Source organism: Macaca thibetana, chromosome 3 (assembly GCF_024542745.1).
Source record: "Macaca thibetana thibetana isolate TM-01 chromosome 3, ASM2454274v1, whole genome shotgun sequence".
NCBI lineage: Eukaryota > Metazoa > Chordata > Mammalia > Primates > Cercopithecidae > Macaca > Macaca thibetana.
In genome coordinates this window covers 147,029,629-147,042,233 of record NC_065580.1, presented here as the reverse complement: position 1 = coordinate 147,042,233, position 12,605 = coordinate 147,029,629, and the positions used below count along the sequence as shown (strand labels likewise).

The window sequence follows — 12,605 nt, the reverse complement described above, 5'->3', positions numbered from 1 at the left end:
AGGCACACCTTACCCGTGTTCATTCATTCTTTCCGTGCACTGGCCCGAAGGGAAGGATCATGACTCTGTTTGCCAAACGAGGACGTGAGATCCCGGGAGGTTATGTAACTTGCTGATGGTCACATGGCCCGTATGTGGATGGTCCAGGCCCAGGCGTCAGGCTCCAGCATCCATGCCGCAGACATTCTGCGGGGTCCGGCCCCCTCTCTACCCTTCCCGACACCTGCAGGCTCCCATAGGTGCAGCACTTCAAGCTGGCACAGAAATGACCCCGATGATCCTGGCCCGTCTTCACACCATCCTTGAAGGTCATGGAGGCTGGGAGGGGAAGGGGCCTGCCCTGAGTCACTCAGGAAGGGTCAGGGGGTACCAGGAAGAGGACTTCCCAGGAAGAGGGGGGTGTTACGGGCTGCATGGTGCCCCCGAAGCTCAAATGCTGAAGCCCGGACCCCCAGGACCTCAGAATGGGGCTGTGTTTGGAGACAGGGCCTTTGAAGAGGTGACTAAGACCAGATGAGGTCATACCGGTGGGTCCTAATCCAATCGGACGGGTGTCCTTGTAAGAACAGGAGATCAGGACACAGACACGCACAGAGGGACGGCCCCATGAGGACACACGGAGATGTTGCCATCTGCAAGCCACGGGCTGAGGATTCGGGAGAAGCCAGCCCTGCCCACACCTTGGTCTTGGGCTTCCAGCCTCCAAAATGTGAGACGATAAATTCCTGTAGTGTAAGCTGCCCGGTCTGTGGGGTTTGTTACGGCGGCCGGAGCGGACTCACACAGACGGGGCCTTCCTGACTCCACGCTGGGGGCTCTGGGGGCACAGCCTGCTGCGGAGCTGGGCCGAGGGTTCGCTTGGTCCCTCAACGGGAGCTCCCCTTGCAGGGGCTGCTCAGGACTCTGCTGGCTCCGCTTTGCAGGCCGCCCTCCACCCCGGGACAGGCTGGGTCGGGACTCCGGCAGGGCTTGGCTCTATGACAGGCTGTCAAGCAGGCAACAGATAAAACGCCTGGCCGGGGTGACAGAACAAGATATAAAAAGCCTGCTGGCTCCTTTGTACTGCCTAGAAACCCTGTGCTTCATGTCCCATTATCTCCCAGGCTAACAGGCCCAGACCAAGGCCAGTCAGTGGGGAACTCGGCATCCTGGCAGGCAGGGAGACATCGCACCTTGCGGGGCGCCCCAGCCCTCGGCCCTGGTCCTCCCCAAGCCAGGACAGTCTGACTGGGTAGGTCCTTCTCACCCCAACGCATTTCCATCCCCTTCGTTTTGGAGGGCAGGCAGAACATGACCGCCCCTCAGAGAGGAGACAGAGCTGCAGGCAGCTGGGAACTCGCCCAAAGCCAAACTTGGATGGCAGTGTCCTGGGCATCCCCCAAGGCGGGCAGGCCCTGGCATCGGCCCACTGAAGCCACCTGAGCATTTGATGAGGAGGTGCTTCTGCACCCCCATTCTGCAGGCAGGAGTGCAAAGCCCACAGGCAGGGAGGGACTCACCCAGCAACCCTGCAAGCTGGAGCCAGTGTGGGGCTTCTGACCCAGGTCTGTCAGACCCCAGAGCCTCAGGGAACCCCTGGGCAGATTGGGCTGGGACCCCAAGTGTCTATAAACAGGAGTGAGGCTGTGGCCCTCAACCCAGATCAACGCCCATGAGCACAAACCCAGGTAAGGCACAAACTCCATGGCAGCAGCGGTGTCCGTGGGCCCCAAGGTTCCCTGAGGCCAAGGCTCCAAGCCTGTGGGATGCAGATGGGGTCCTGGGTCCTCCTGCAGGGCCTCGCTCCAGGCTGGAGTCACAGGGGCTCTCTGCCTCTCCCCGCACCAGCCCCCCCGCCCCTTCTCCTTAGTCAGGTGGCAGCTGCACACTTCTCCCTCCGCACAGCCTAGTTCCCCAGGGACCTCACTGAGCCAAAAATGCCTGTGGCCTCTGAGGAAGCTGGGAGGAAAGACATGCCGTGCTAAATGAAGGGCCGTTTCTTCCTTCCAGAATAGCTGCGGCCGCGGCACGTCCAACGTGCCTGACCGTTGGAGCCAATCGCAGCACGGGGAGCAGTAATTAATAAAAATGGGTAATGATAGACCATCTGTCCCAGCCTGCGCTCCGTGGCGGGGCCACGCCGGGCCCTCATTAGGCATTCCTCTGTCATTGTCCCCACAGATGTTGGCGGTGGCCGTGTCGGTCTCATGGGAAGACGAGGTTGAACACATTTAGGCAGACGACACCAGCAGGCTGGGCCTGAGCTACGAAGCTCACTGGGGTCAGCCCGTGCACCAAGCCCTGGCACAAGGGACCTCCACGCGTCCTCTACCCCGGATGGTGGCTGTAAGCTCAGGCTGTGAGTGAGGTGGGCCCGGACCCTGGCTGGAGGCCCACTCACTGGCTCTGTGACCTTGGACAAGTGCTGGAGCACTCTGAACCTCCACCGCCAAGCTCAGAGCCAAGCACCCAAGGAGAGAGGCCAGTGTCTGTTTGGGAAGGTCAGGTGGGGAGATGAGGACTTCCCAGAGCCTTTCATTTGCTAACTTGCAAGGGAGGAATCAAATCTCACACCGTGGCCCCCGGAATCCAGAGACTCAGTAAAGCTCCCAGATCACAGCCATGCTTCAGTGGAGAGGAGACCTAGGGAGAAGATGCCCCCAGGGGCCCCAGGGTCTTGGAACTCTCCGGAAGGTGCTGGGCAGGGCTTATGCTCCTTGACAATTGCAGTCGGTCTATGGATCCCTGATGGAGGGCCCCTGCACGATGCCTGCAGCCCAAGGGCCCCTAACTTCCCTGGAGGAGGGTCCATCCCCTCGGGAGGGGAGGCTGGGCACCCAGGAAGGGAGGAGGACCCAGCATGCCCACGGCTCAGAGGACCTGTGAGAATCGGATATGCAGGGAGGCCTGGCGTCGTGGCTCACACCTGTCGTCCAGTGCTTTAGGAGGCCGAGGTGGAAGGGTCACTTGAGCCCAGGAGTTTGAGAGCAGCCTGGGCAACACAGCGAGACACTGCCGCTACAAAAAAATAGAAAATTAACTGGGCATGGTGGCATGCACCTGTAGTCCCAGCGACAAAAAAAAGCGGCGGCGGTGGGGGGCCCAGGCACAGTGGCTCATGCTTGAAATCCCAGCACTTTGAGCGGCCAAGGCAGATGGATCACCTGAGGTCAGGAGTTTGAGAGCAGCCTGGCCAACACGGTGAAACCCCATCTCTACTAAAAAAATGCACAAATTAGCCCAGTGTGGTAGCAGACACCTGTGGTCCCAGCTACTCGGGAGGCTGAGGCAGGGGAATCACTTGAACCCGGGAGGCAGAGGCTGCAGTGAGTTGAGATGGCGCCATTGCACTCCAGCCTGGGCAACAGTGCAAGACTCTGTCTCAAAAAAAAAAAAAAAAAAAAAAAAAGGCCGGGCGCACTGGCTCACACCTGTAATCCCAGCACTTTGGGAGGCCGAGGCAGGTGGATCACGAGGTCAGCAGATCAAGACCATCCTGGCTAACACGGTGAAACCCCATCTCTACTAAACAAAATACAAAAAATTAGCCGGGCGAGGTGGCGGGCGCCTGTAGTCCCAGCTACTTGGGAGGCTGAGGCAGGAGAATGGTGTGAACCTGGGAGGCAGAGCCTGCAGTGAGCCGAGATCACACCATTGTACTCCAGCCTGGGTGACAGAGTGAGACTCTGTCTCAAAAAAGCAAAAATGACCAGCAGAGGGCAGGGAGGGACGTCTTGCTCCCCGGGGTGGAGGAAGGCCCCGCATGGTCTGCGTAATCTGGAGCCGTTCTGGGGCAGAGGCAGGGCCTGGCCTCCCCGCAGTCTCAAAGCTTTGGGCTCTGTGGTGGACTGCTCTCCAAGCTGGGTCCACTCTGGATAAACGGCCAAATGTCCTCCGAGCAGGGGGTCCCCCACACAGAGCATCCACATTTGCCAAGGGTGGCCCAGCCTTGAACACACCTGGGGAAGGCATGGCAGAGAGCGACACGAAGGCACAGAGAAGCGTGACCGGTCCAAGGTTGCACCGCCAGGAGCAGGGAGCCTGACTTCCTCCGGACAGCATGTCCTGGGGCACGGAGGCCACTCACCCTCCACCCTTGAGCTTTGGGGTCTGAGCACTCCCCCTGCCATGCCTGCAGCCCCTGCCCCCTGCCTGCCCCCTGAGTGCTCCCAGCTCACCTCGGTTTGGCCTGTGCCAGGGAACGGCTGACCAAGCAGCCCCTGGCTGTGGGCCCAGAGGCCAGCGGGGACACCTGACCGAAGGCCTCTCTGGTTCCCTGTCCTGGGTAACCCGAAGTCTTGGCCTGGCACACCCCTGGGGAACCGGAGCCTCTCGGCTTTGTCCCTGCACAATGGAGCATTGGAAAGAGGAATCAGAGAGGACGTGTTGTTCCCAGAGCCCGTCAGCCTGGCCAAACCCTTTCAGTCTATGGCCCAAAAGGGCCTGTGGAGGTCAGAAGGGAAACTGAGGCTGGGGCAGGGCTCCCCCTTACACAGGAGGTGGGGTCAGAGCTGAGACAGGGCCTGCACCTGCCGAACCCTGGGCCAGGGACCATTCCCACCCAGGGGTGTCCTGGGACGAGGGAGCCGTGGGGCTGCCAGGCAGACCTCTGTGGGTGGAGGGAAGGCCGCCTCGCTGGCTCGAGTGCAAGGGTCAACAGAGACCCGTGGGTGCAGCGAGTTAGCAAGCTATGGAGGTACTCAAGGGCGAGAAGATAGAACCAGTGCAGTGTTCTCATAAATATTCATGTGTGCCATATGAATATTCATAGTAACCTCTCCTACTACTGATAAGGGAGAAGTGGCAGTGAGGGAGGACAGGCCTCTCCCTCCTCCATCCTGCAGGCCAGAGTGCAGGTGGAGGCCCTGAGCATTGGAACCAGTCCTCCCGGCAGCCCTCTCAGGATCTCCTCAAACAGGCCTGCCGGGGACCAGGGGCCAGTGAGGGCGGGACCAGAGCAGGAAGGAGCACGTGGCCTCTCCATGCCACGGATGAGGGCTCCAGCACCCTGGGTAACCTGGGGTCACCCTGCCTGGACCTCAGATGGGCCTGGCTTTTCCTGGGTCCACTGGCAGGAGCCGCAGGAGCCTGGCAAGACTGCAGCTGCTTGGATCACAAGGTCCTCTGGGGCTGCGTGGGGAAGGGATGTCCACTCAGAGGCGGGGCAGCTCCATGCCCAAGTTTTTCCTTTCACAGAGATGGAAAGTGAGGATGGCTCAGAGACAGCAGTGCCTTGCCCTAGGTCACACAGCAACTTCGCGGAGAAGCCCAGGGATCCATTCTGTAAGCTTCTGTAAGCATGGGGTCGGATTTTTTTTTTTTTTTTTTTTTGACATTTTCACTCTGTTGCCCAATCTGAAGTGCAGTGGCACGGTCTTGGCTCACTGCAATCTCCACCTCCCAGGTTCAAGTGATTCTCCTGACTCAACCTCCCAAGTAGCTGGGATTACAGGTGCCTGTCACCACGTCCAGGTAATTTTTGTATTTTTATTAGAGATGGGGTTTCACCATGTTGGCCAGGCTGGTCTTGAACTCCTGACCTCGTGATCCGCCCACCTTGGCCTCCCAAAGTGCTGGGATTACAGGTGTGAGCCACCGCACCCAGTCTGTGTGGACGGATTCTGGCGTGCAGGTAGGCAGAGTTACATCTGAGCTGGTTCCTGCTCTGGGACAGGTGTGTGACACATAGTAGGCCCTCAGTTAGTGTTTGCTGAATGAATGAGGGATCATAACCTGAAGTTAGTTTCTATTTAAAGATGGGGATGCCTGACGTGGTGGCTCATGCCTGCAGTCCCAGCACTTTCGGGGGCCGGGGTGGGAGGATCGCTTAAGCCCAGGAAGTCGAGCCTGCAGGGAGCTGTGATTGCACCACTGCACTCCAGCCTGGGTGACAGAGTGAGACCCCACCTCCAATAAACAAATAAATAAAGACAGAGAAACCGAGATGAAAGGGCCTGCCCAGGTCTCGCTGTAGAGGGTGGTGGGCCAGCTTCTGTTTCACTGAGTAATGTCGACAGCTTAGGTGGCGTTTGAGGACGGGAGTCTTTGTGGAAACCACTCTCCTTGATGATCTTGGCAGCCCGTTGGCTCGTGAGGAGCTTTGCAGAACCCACAGGCCTGGGGCAGGGGGCACAGGGTGCTGAGACCCGTGGCCTGCAGGGCCACCGCATTCCCTCTGAGTCCCCAGTCCCTTCTGTGCACTGGAACCAAGAAAGGTGCGCAGGGCACAGTGGTATGCACCTATAGTCCCAGTGCTTTGGGAGGCGAGGCAGGCGGATTGCTTGAGCCTAGGAATTTAAGACCAGCCTGGGCAATGTAGCAAGACCCCATCTCTACAAAAAAATTCTTTAAAAAGTTAGCCAGGTGTGGTGGTGTGCACCTGTAGTCTTCAGCTACTCAGGAGGCTGAGGTGGGAGGATCACTTGGGCCTGGGAGTTCAAGGCTGCAGTGAGCTGTGATTGTGCCACTGTACCCCAGCCTGGATGACAGAGTGACTCTGATAAAAGAAAGAAGGAAAGGGAGGAAAGGGAGGAAAGGGAGGGAGGGAGGAAGGAAAGGAAGGAAAGGAAAGAAAGGAAGGAAAGAAAGGAAGGAAAGGAAGGAAAGGAAGGGAGGAAGGGAGGGAGGCATGGAGGGAGGAAGGGAGGAAGGAAAGATGGAAAGGGAAAGGAAAGAAAGGGAAAGGAAGGAAAGGGAAACGAAGGAAAGGGAAACAAAGGAAAGGGAGGGAGGAAGGAAGGAAGGAAGGGAGGAAGGGAGGGAGGGAGGCAGGGAAGGAAGGGAGGGAAGGAAGGAAAGGAAGGGAGGGAGGGAGGGAGGCAGGGAGGGAGGGAGGGAGGGAGGGAGGGAGGGAGGCAGGGAGGTAGGGAGGGAGGAAGGGAGGGAGGGAGGGAAGGAAGGGAGGGAAGGAAGGAAAGGAAGGGAGGGAGGGAGGGAGGGAGGCAGGGAGGCAGGGAGGGAGGAAGGGAGGGAGGGAGGGAGGGAAGGGAGGTATGAAGGGAGGGAGGGAGGGAAGGAAGGGAGGGAAGGAAGGAAAGGAAGGGAGGGAGGGAGGGAGGCAGGGAGGCAGGGAGAGAGGAAGGGAGGGAGGAAGGGAGGGAGGGAGGGAGGGAGGGAAGGAAGGAAAGGAAGGGAGGGAGGGAGGGAGGGAGGGAGGCAGGGAGGCAGGGAGAGAGGAAGGGAGGGAGGAAGGGAGGGAGGGAGGGAGGGAAGGAAGGAAAGGAAGGGAGGGAGGCAGGGAGGGAGGGAGGGAGGAAGGAAGGAAGGAAGGAAGGAAGGAAGGAAGGAAGGAAGGAAGGAAGGAAGGAAGGAAGGAAGGAAGGAAATATATGCAGGCAATACTTATCTGAAGGATAGAACAGAAAAGCCCAGAAGACTGGCGGCAGTGGGCAGGAGAAGGCAGCAGTGCTGACTGGGGCAGGGACACAGGAGGGTCCTGGGGCTGGAGGGAGGCCCTTGGAGACAAAGCAGGCGGGAAGTCGTGTTCATATGAAATCCAATGGGGAGGCTGACAGTGAGTAGGGAAGAAAAATAATCATAAATGATGGTTTTTATTAAAAAATATCACCAGGAAAATGTATGCTCATTCCAGAAGCCCAAAAAAGCCCAAAATGTAATAAGGGGGAAGAGAGGAGATGGGGAATAGAAAATTAAAATCATGAAAATAGCCCCGGAAAGCCTCCTGGTGTCTGCTGGGAGTCCATAGCCTGGGAGGGAGAGAGGGAGGGAGGCAGGGAGGGTCGCTGTTGTGCCAAGTGATAAACATGGTTCCGCAGCTGAAATAGCATGGGGCACGGGCAGGAGGAGGCTCAGATCATCCATCAGGCAGCAGTAATGGATCCTTCCTGCCGTGACCAAGGCAGCCAGGCTGGCCCACAGGCCAGGGGCCAGTGCCTGGGCACCTGTGAGGGGGAGTGGGCTCGTGGTCTGGAGGCAGGGGGCTGCCTCTGGTGGCCCTGGCCAAGGGGACTGCTCAGCTGGAGTCACACCACGGTGTCTGTCCCAAAAAGGCTCCTGGGCCCCTGGAATGCAACCTTGGGATGTGAGAAGGGAAACTGAGGCCCGGAGAGGAGAAGGCCTCACCCACAATCACAGAGCAAGCCCGTATCAACGTGGGGACGGGGGCAGGTCTGCTGGGGCAGGCGCTGCACCTGGGGCCCATCACATAGGGGCGTCTGAGGAGGGGCTGTTGCTGTCTGGGGTTCCCCCTTGCCATGCCTGTCATGGCCGCAGCAGCACCCCTCTTCTTCCAGCCTGGAGGCTGGGGATCCGGCTGGGGCCTCTCACTCCTGCAAGGCCCGGGAAAGTCCCCTCACCCCCTCATTCCTGTCTGACTTGAGAAGGGCAGTGAGGGCTGGGTCTTGGCATGGAGCGGGGCCCCCACCATGTCCACGGCATGGAGCGGGGTCCCCATCGTATCCACAGCTGACACTGGAGCTCCGGGTGCCATTCCAGCTGGGGCAGGGGTCTATTTGGGGAGAACAGCAGGGGGATGGGATAGTACCCCAATTCCACTGTCGGTTGAGGGACCCCAAATCCAGGCTCCTAGTGGGGCTTGGGGTTTTATGAAGCACATCACCTCCCTCCACTGTGGGAGGCTGTCCCCTTTCCACAGATGAGAAAACAGACGCCAGCTGGGAGAGGGCTGCTGATGCCACTCACAGGAGGACCAAAGAACGGAACCCAGGCTCAGGCAGGGCCATCCCCTGGCTCCACCGGGAAGCCGGTGAAATCGGCTTCTTCTGTCGACAGCCTTGCCATGCGCCTGCCATGTGGCCAGGGCTCTTGTTTCAGGATCAACAGGAAAGGGCACAGAACCCTGGCCTCGTGGAACCGACATTTTAGCAAACTAGGGAGGGAGATGGGGAGGGAAGAACGGATTTCAGACAGTGAAGAGAGTCAACCGTGGCAATGCGATGGAAACAGTTGGGGGGCAGGAGGAAGGGGCAGTGCTGTGTTTATACCCGCGGTTCCAGAACGGCCTCTCCCAGGAAGGGATTTTGAGCTGAGACCTGGGTGGTGAGAAGGAGCGAGGCTGTGAGGAACCCCAGCCGAAGGACACCAAGTGCCAACGCCCTGCAGCCAGGTGAGCTGGCTGGGAGGACAGACGGAAGGCCGCACGTGGGGCAGGGGGCAGGCAGGGTGAGGGCTCCGGACCCCGGGGAACAGCTGGGGAGGGCAGAAAGGGCACCTGAGAGTGGGGAGGACAGATGGGGCAGGGAGAGGACGGAGCTGGGGACCCTCTGTGGGGCTAAAGGGGGTGCAGGGAGGGCTGCCAGCTGTGTCTGATGACCTTAGTTAGGGGAAGACTGGGGAAGGTGTAGGTCTGGGTGGGGTTTGTGGGTACCATCAGGAGCTCAGCTGGGAGTGGAGGGGATCAGTGGGCAGGTGGGAGGGGATGGGGACCAGCGGGCAGGTGGGAGTGGAGGGGACCAGTGGGCAGGTGGGAGGGGATGGGGACCAGCGGGCAGGTGGGAGTGGAGGGGACCAGTGGGCAGGTGGGAGTGGAGGGGGACCAGTGGGTAGGCGAGAGTGGAGGGGGACAAATGGGCAGGTGGGAGTGGAGGGGGACCAGTGGGCAGGCGGGAGTGGAGGGGACCAGTGGGTAGGCGGGAGTGGAAGGGACCAGTGGGCAGGCGGGAGTGGAGGGGACCAGTGGGCAGGCGGGAGTGGAGGGGACCAGTGGGCAGGTGGGAGTGGAGGGGACAAGTGGGCAGGCGGGAGTGGAGGGGGACCAGTGGGCAGGTGGGAGTGGAGGAGGACCAGTGGGCAGGTGGGAGTGGAGGGGGACCAGTGGGCAGGTGGGAGGGGATGGGGACCAGCGGGCAGGTGGGAGTGGAGGAGGACCAGTGGGCAGGTGGGAGTGGAGGGGACCAGTGGGCAGGTGGGAGGGGATGGGGACCAGCGGGCAGGTGGGAGTGGAGGGGACCAGTGGGCAGGTGGGAGTGGAGGGGGACCAGTGGGTAGGCGGGAGTGGAGGGGGACAAATGGGCAGGTGGGAGTGGAGGGGGACCAGTGGGCAGGCGGGAGTGGAGGGGACCAGTGGGTAGGCGGGAGTGGAAGGGACCAGTGGGCAGGCGGGAGTGGAGGGGACCAGTGGGCAGGCGGGAGTGGAGGGGACCAGTGGGCAGGTGGGAGTGGAGGGGACAAGTGGGCAGGCGGGAGTGGAGGGGGACCAGTGGGCAGGTGGGAGTGGAGGGGACCAGTGGGCAGGTGGGAGTGGAGGAGGACCAGTGGGCAGGTGGGAGTGGAGGGGACAAGTGGGCAGGTAGGAGTGGAGGGGACCAGTGGGTAGGCGGGAGTGGAAGGGACCAGTGGGCAGGTGGGAGTGGAGGGGGATCAGTGGGCAGGTGGGGCATGGAGGGGAGGGGTGGGCTGGGGGAGAAAGGCGAGGTGGTGGCCAGCTTGGAGGAGGGGTAGGGTAGCTCATCTGGGAAGAGAGGAGGTGAAGTAGAGGCCGGGCCTGCTGAAGCTGCAGAGCGCACGTGCACAGCCTGGGGCAAGGCTGGGCCGACCAGGGAGCTCCAAGCTGCAGGGGTGGAAGGCTGACCCAGGCAGGGGCGCAGTTCCCCACTGAGGTGGGCAGCCTGGGCCTGCTGGTGGTGGCTCCTGGCATCGTGGGGCCTGAGGCTGCTGGGTGTGGGGGTGGGGCTGGGATGTGAGGAGCTGAGGGGTCCAGTTTGGGGCATTTGGCTTCCTGAACAGAGGTTACTGGGGCGGATTTCCAGGCGAATGAGTTTTGCCTCTGAATTTGGTCAAAGGCTTTCCTGAGCCTTCAAAATGCCCGAGGATCTACCCCAGCAAGGGGCCAAGGTGTGGGCCACCCGGGGCTCAGAGAGGGCTGCAGCGCCCTGGTTCCACTGCCACGTACCACAGCATCCCCTTCCGAGACAGAGCAGGAAATGGTACTTCCAATGCCAGTCGCTCCAAGGCAGGGCCTGTCTTTGCTGGGGTTACATTTTGGAAGAGGGATTTTGTATCGTATGCAAATGATTCCCATCAGGAGAAGAAACCAAAGCCTCCTTCTATTTGGAGATACCAAGAGTCCCCTGGCTGATCACACCAGTCATTCCAGCACTTTGGGAGGCCGAGGTGGGCAGGTCACTTCCGCCCAGGAGTTAGAGACCAGCCTGGATGACATGGTGAAACCCTTTCTGCACCCTAAAAATGCAAACCTCAGCTGGGTGTGGTGGTGTGCCTGTAGTACCAGCCACTCGGGAGGCTGAGGTGGGAGGATCGTTTGAGCCCTGGAGAGTAAGGCTGCAATGAGTTGTGATGGTACCACTGCACTGGAGACCCGGTCTCAGGAAAAAAAAAAAAAGAAAGAAAAAGGAATCTCTTGGCTGAGAATCTGGAGCTTCCCCCAGGCCCTGCTGGGTGCCAGACCCCTTCCTGGCCTCATCCATCTCACCAGATAAACTGCAGCCCAGGCGATGATGAGATTGAAGCCGTGGGGCCGGGGAGCCCGGAAGAAGCTGAGCTGCGGCCCAGGCAAGGGCATCATCCATCTTGATCAGAGGTCTCCCGAGAGCCAGGCTCCCCCTCACCCACGTACCAGTCCCCACCCCAGACCAGGGTGGTTCTGGACACAAGACCCCTGGCTCCCCTCAGCTCCCAGTGCCCTGTTCCTTACGACACCAAAGCCCTCACCATTTCTAACATTTCCCGAGGGTCAATTAAGATGTCTGGAGTTGATTAGACTCTGACACTGATGAAACCCAGAGGTAATTAGCAAAAGGAAAAAAAAAAAAGTTTTGATTAGTCCTCAGCATAATTCTCTCCAATTATTCAAAGTTCATGCCTGCAGGGGGTGGAATATCTCCAGGAATATTTATTTATATCCCGATTTTTTCATCAACTTTGTGAGTCTACTTAATCATCAGGCCCTGAACTTGTTAATTTGGAGAATTTATCCAGGGCTGGGCTGGTCTGATGCTGAACGGCTCAGTTGAGGGATACAGGGGCCCCTCTTGGATCCCCCAGAAGAAAACCTGGGGACCCCACCGACATCCCCCAGCAAGGTCGCAAAACACAATACCACTCCCATCTGGCTGGTTGTCTTGGGATACCGGCTCTGGGCACCCACATAGCCTGTTCTGAGGACGCCAGGGCCCCAAGGAGGAACCCGCAGATGGCACCAAACTGTCAGTCAAGCACGTGCGCCATCTTGAATGAGGTTCCTTCAGCCCCCGTTGAGCTGCCCTGCGCTGTGTTGGGGGAGCAGACGAGGCCTCCCTGCCTGGCCCTGCACAGATGGAGGATTCCTGAGCAGAATCAAGAACTGTTGTTTTATGAAACTGAGTTTGGGGAGGTTTGTTAAGTAGCAACAGACAATCCAAAGCACCGAATATGGGGGGCAGGGGCAGTGGCTCACACCTGTCATCCCAGCACTTTGGGAGGCCAAGGTGGGAGGATCACTCGAGCCCAGGAGTTTGAGATCAGCGTGGGCAACATAGGGAGACCCTATCTTTACAAAAAATATGAAAATTAGCCTGGTGTGGTGGCAACTGTAGTTCCAGCTACTGGGGAAGCTGAGGTGGGAGGATCTCTTGAGCCCAAAAGGGTGAGGCTGCAGTGAGCTAGAACGGAGGCACTGCACTTCTGCCTGGGCAACGGAACAAGGCCCT

At 59.5% G+C, this 12,605-nt stretch overlaps 2 protein-coding genes across 13 annotated transcripts in view; one reads left to right on the top strand and one right to left on the bottom strand.

Moving 5' to 3' along the window:
- NUDT1 (nudix hydrolase 1) overlaps positions 1-12,605 on the bottom strand; it is a 1,171,653-nt gene that overhangs the window by 622,649 nt on the left and 536,399 nt on the right. The gene's annotated exons all lie outside the window — the stretch shown is intronic.
- PSMG3 (proteasome assembly chaperone 3) overlaps positions 1-12,605 on the top strand; it is a 585,180-nt gene that overhangs the window by 493,422 nt on the left and 79,153 nt on the right. Inside the window, exon 1 of one of the 11 annotated variants that reach the window (XM_050784295.1) lies at positions 5,791-5,794. The exons of 9 other annotated variants lie outside the window; for them this stretch is intronic. The gene's annotated coding sequence lies outside the window, so the exon portion shown is untranslated. Of the gene's footprint in view, positions 1-5,790; positions 5,795-11,436; positions 11,443-12,605 lie in introns of those variants that run through there. One more of the 11 variants, XM_050784294.1, reaches the window with a different exon arrangement.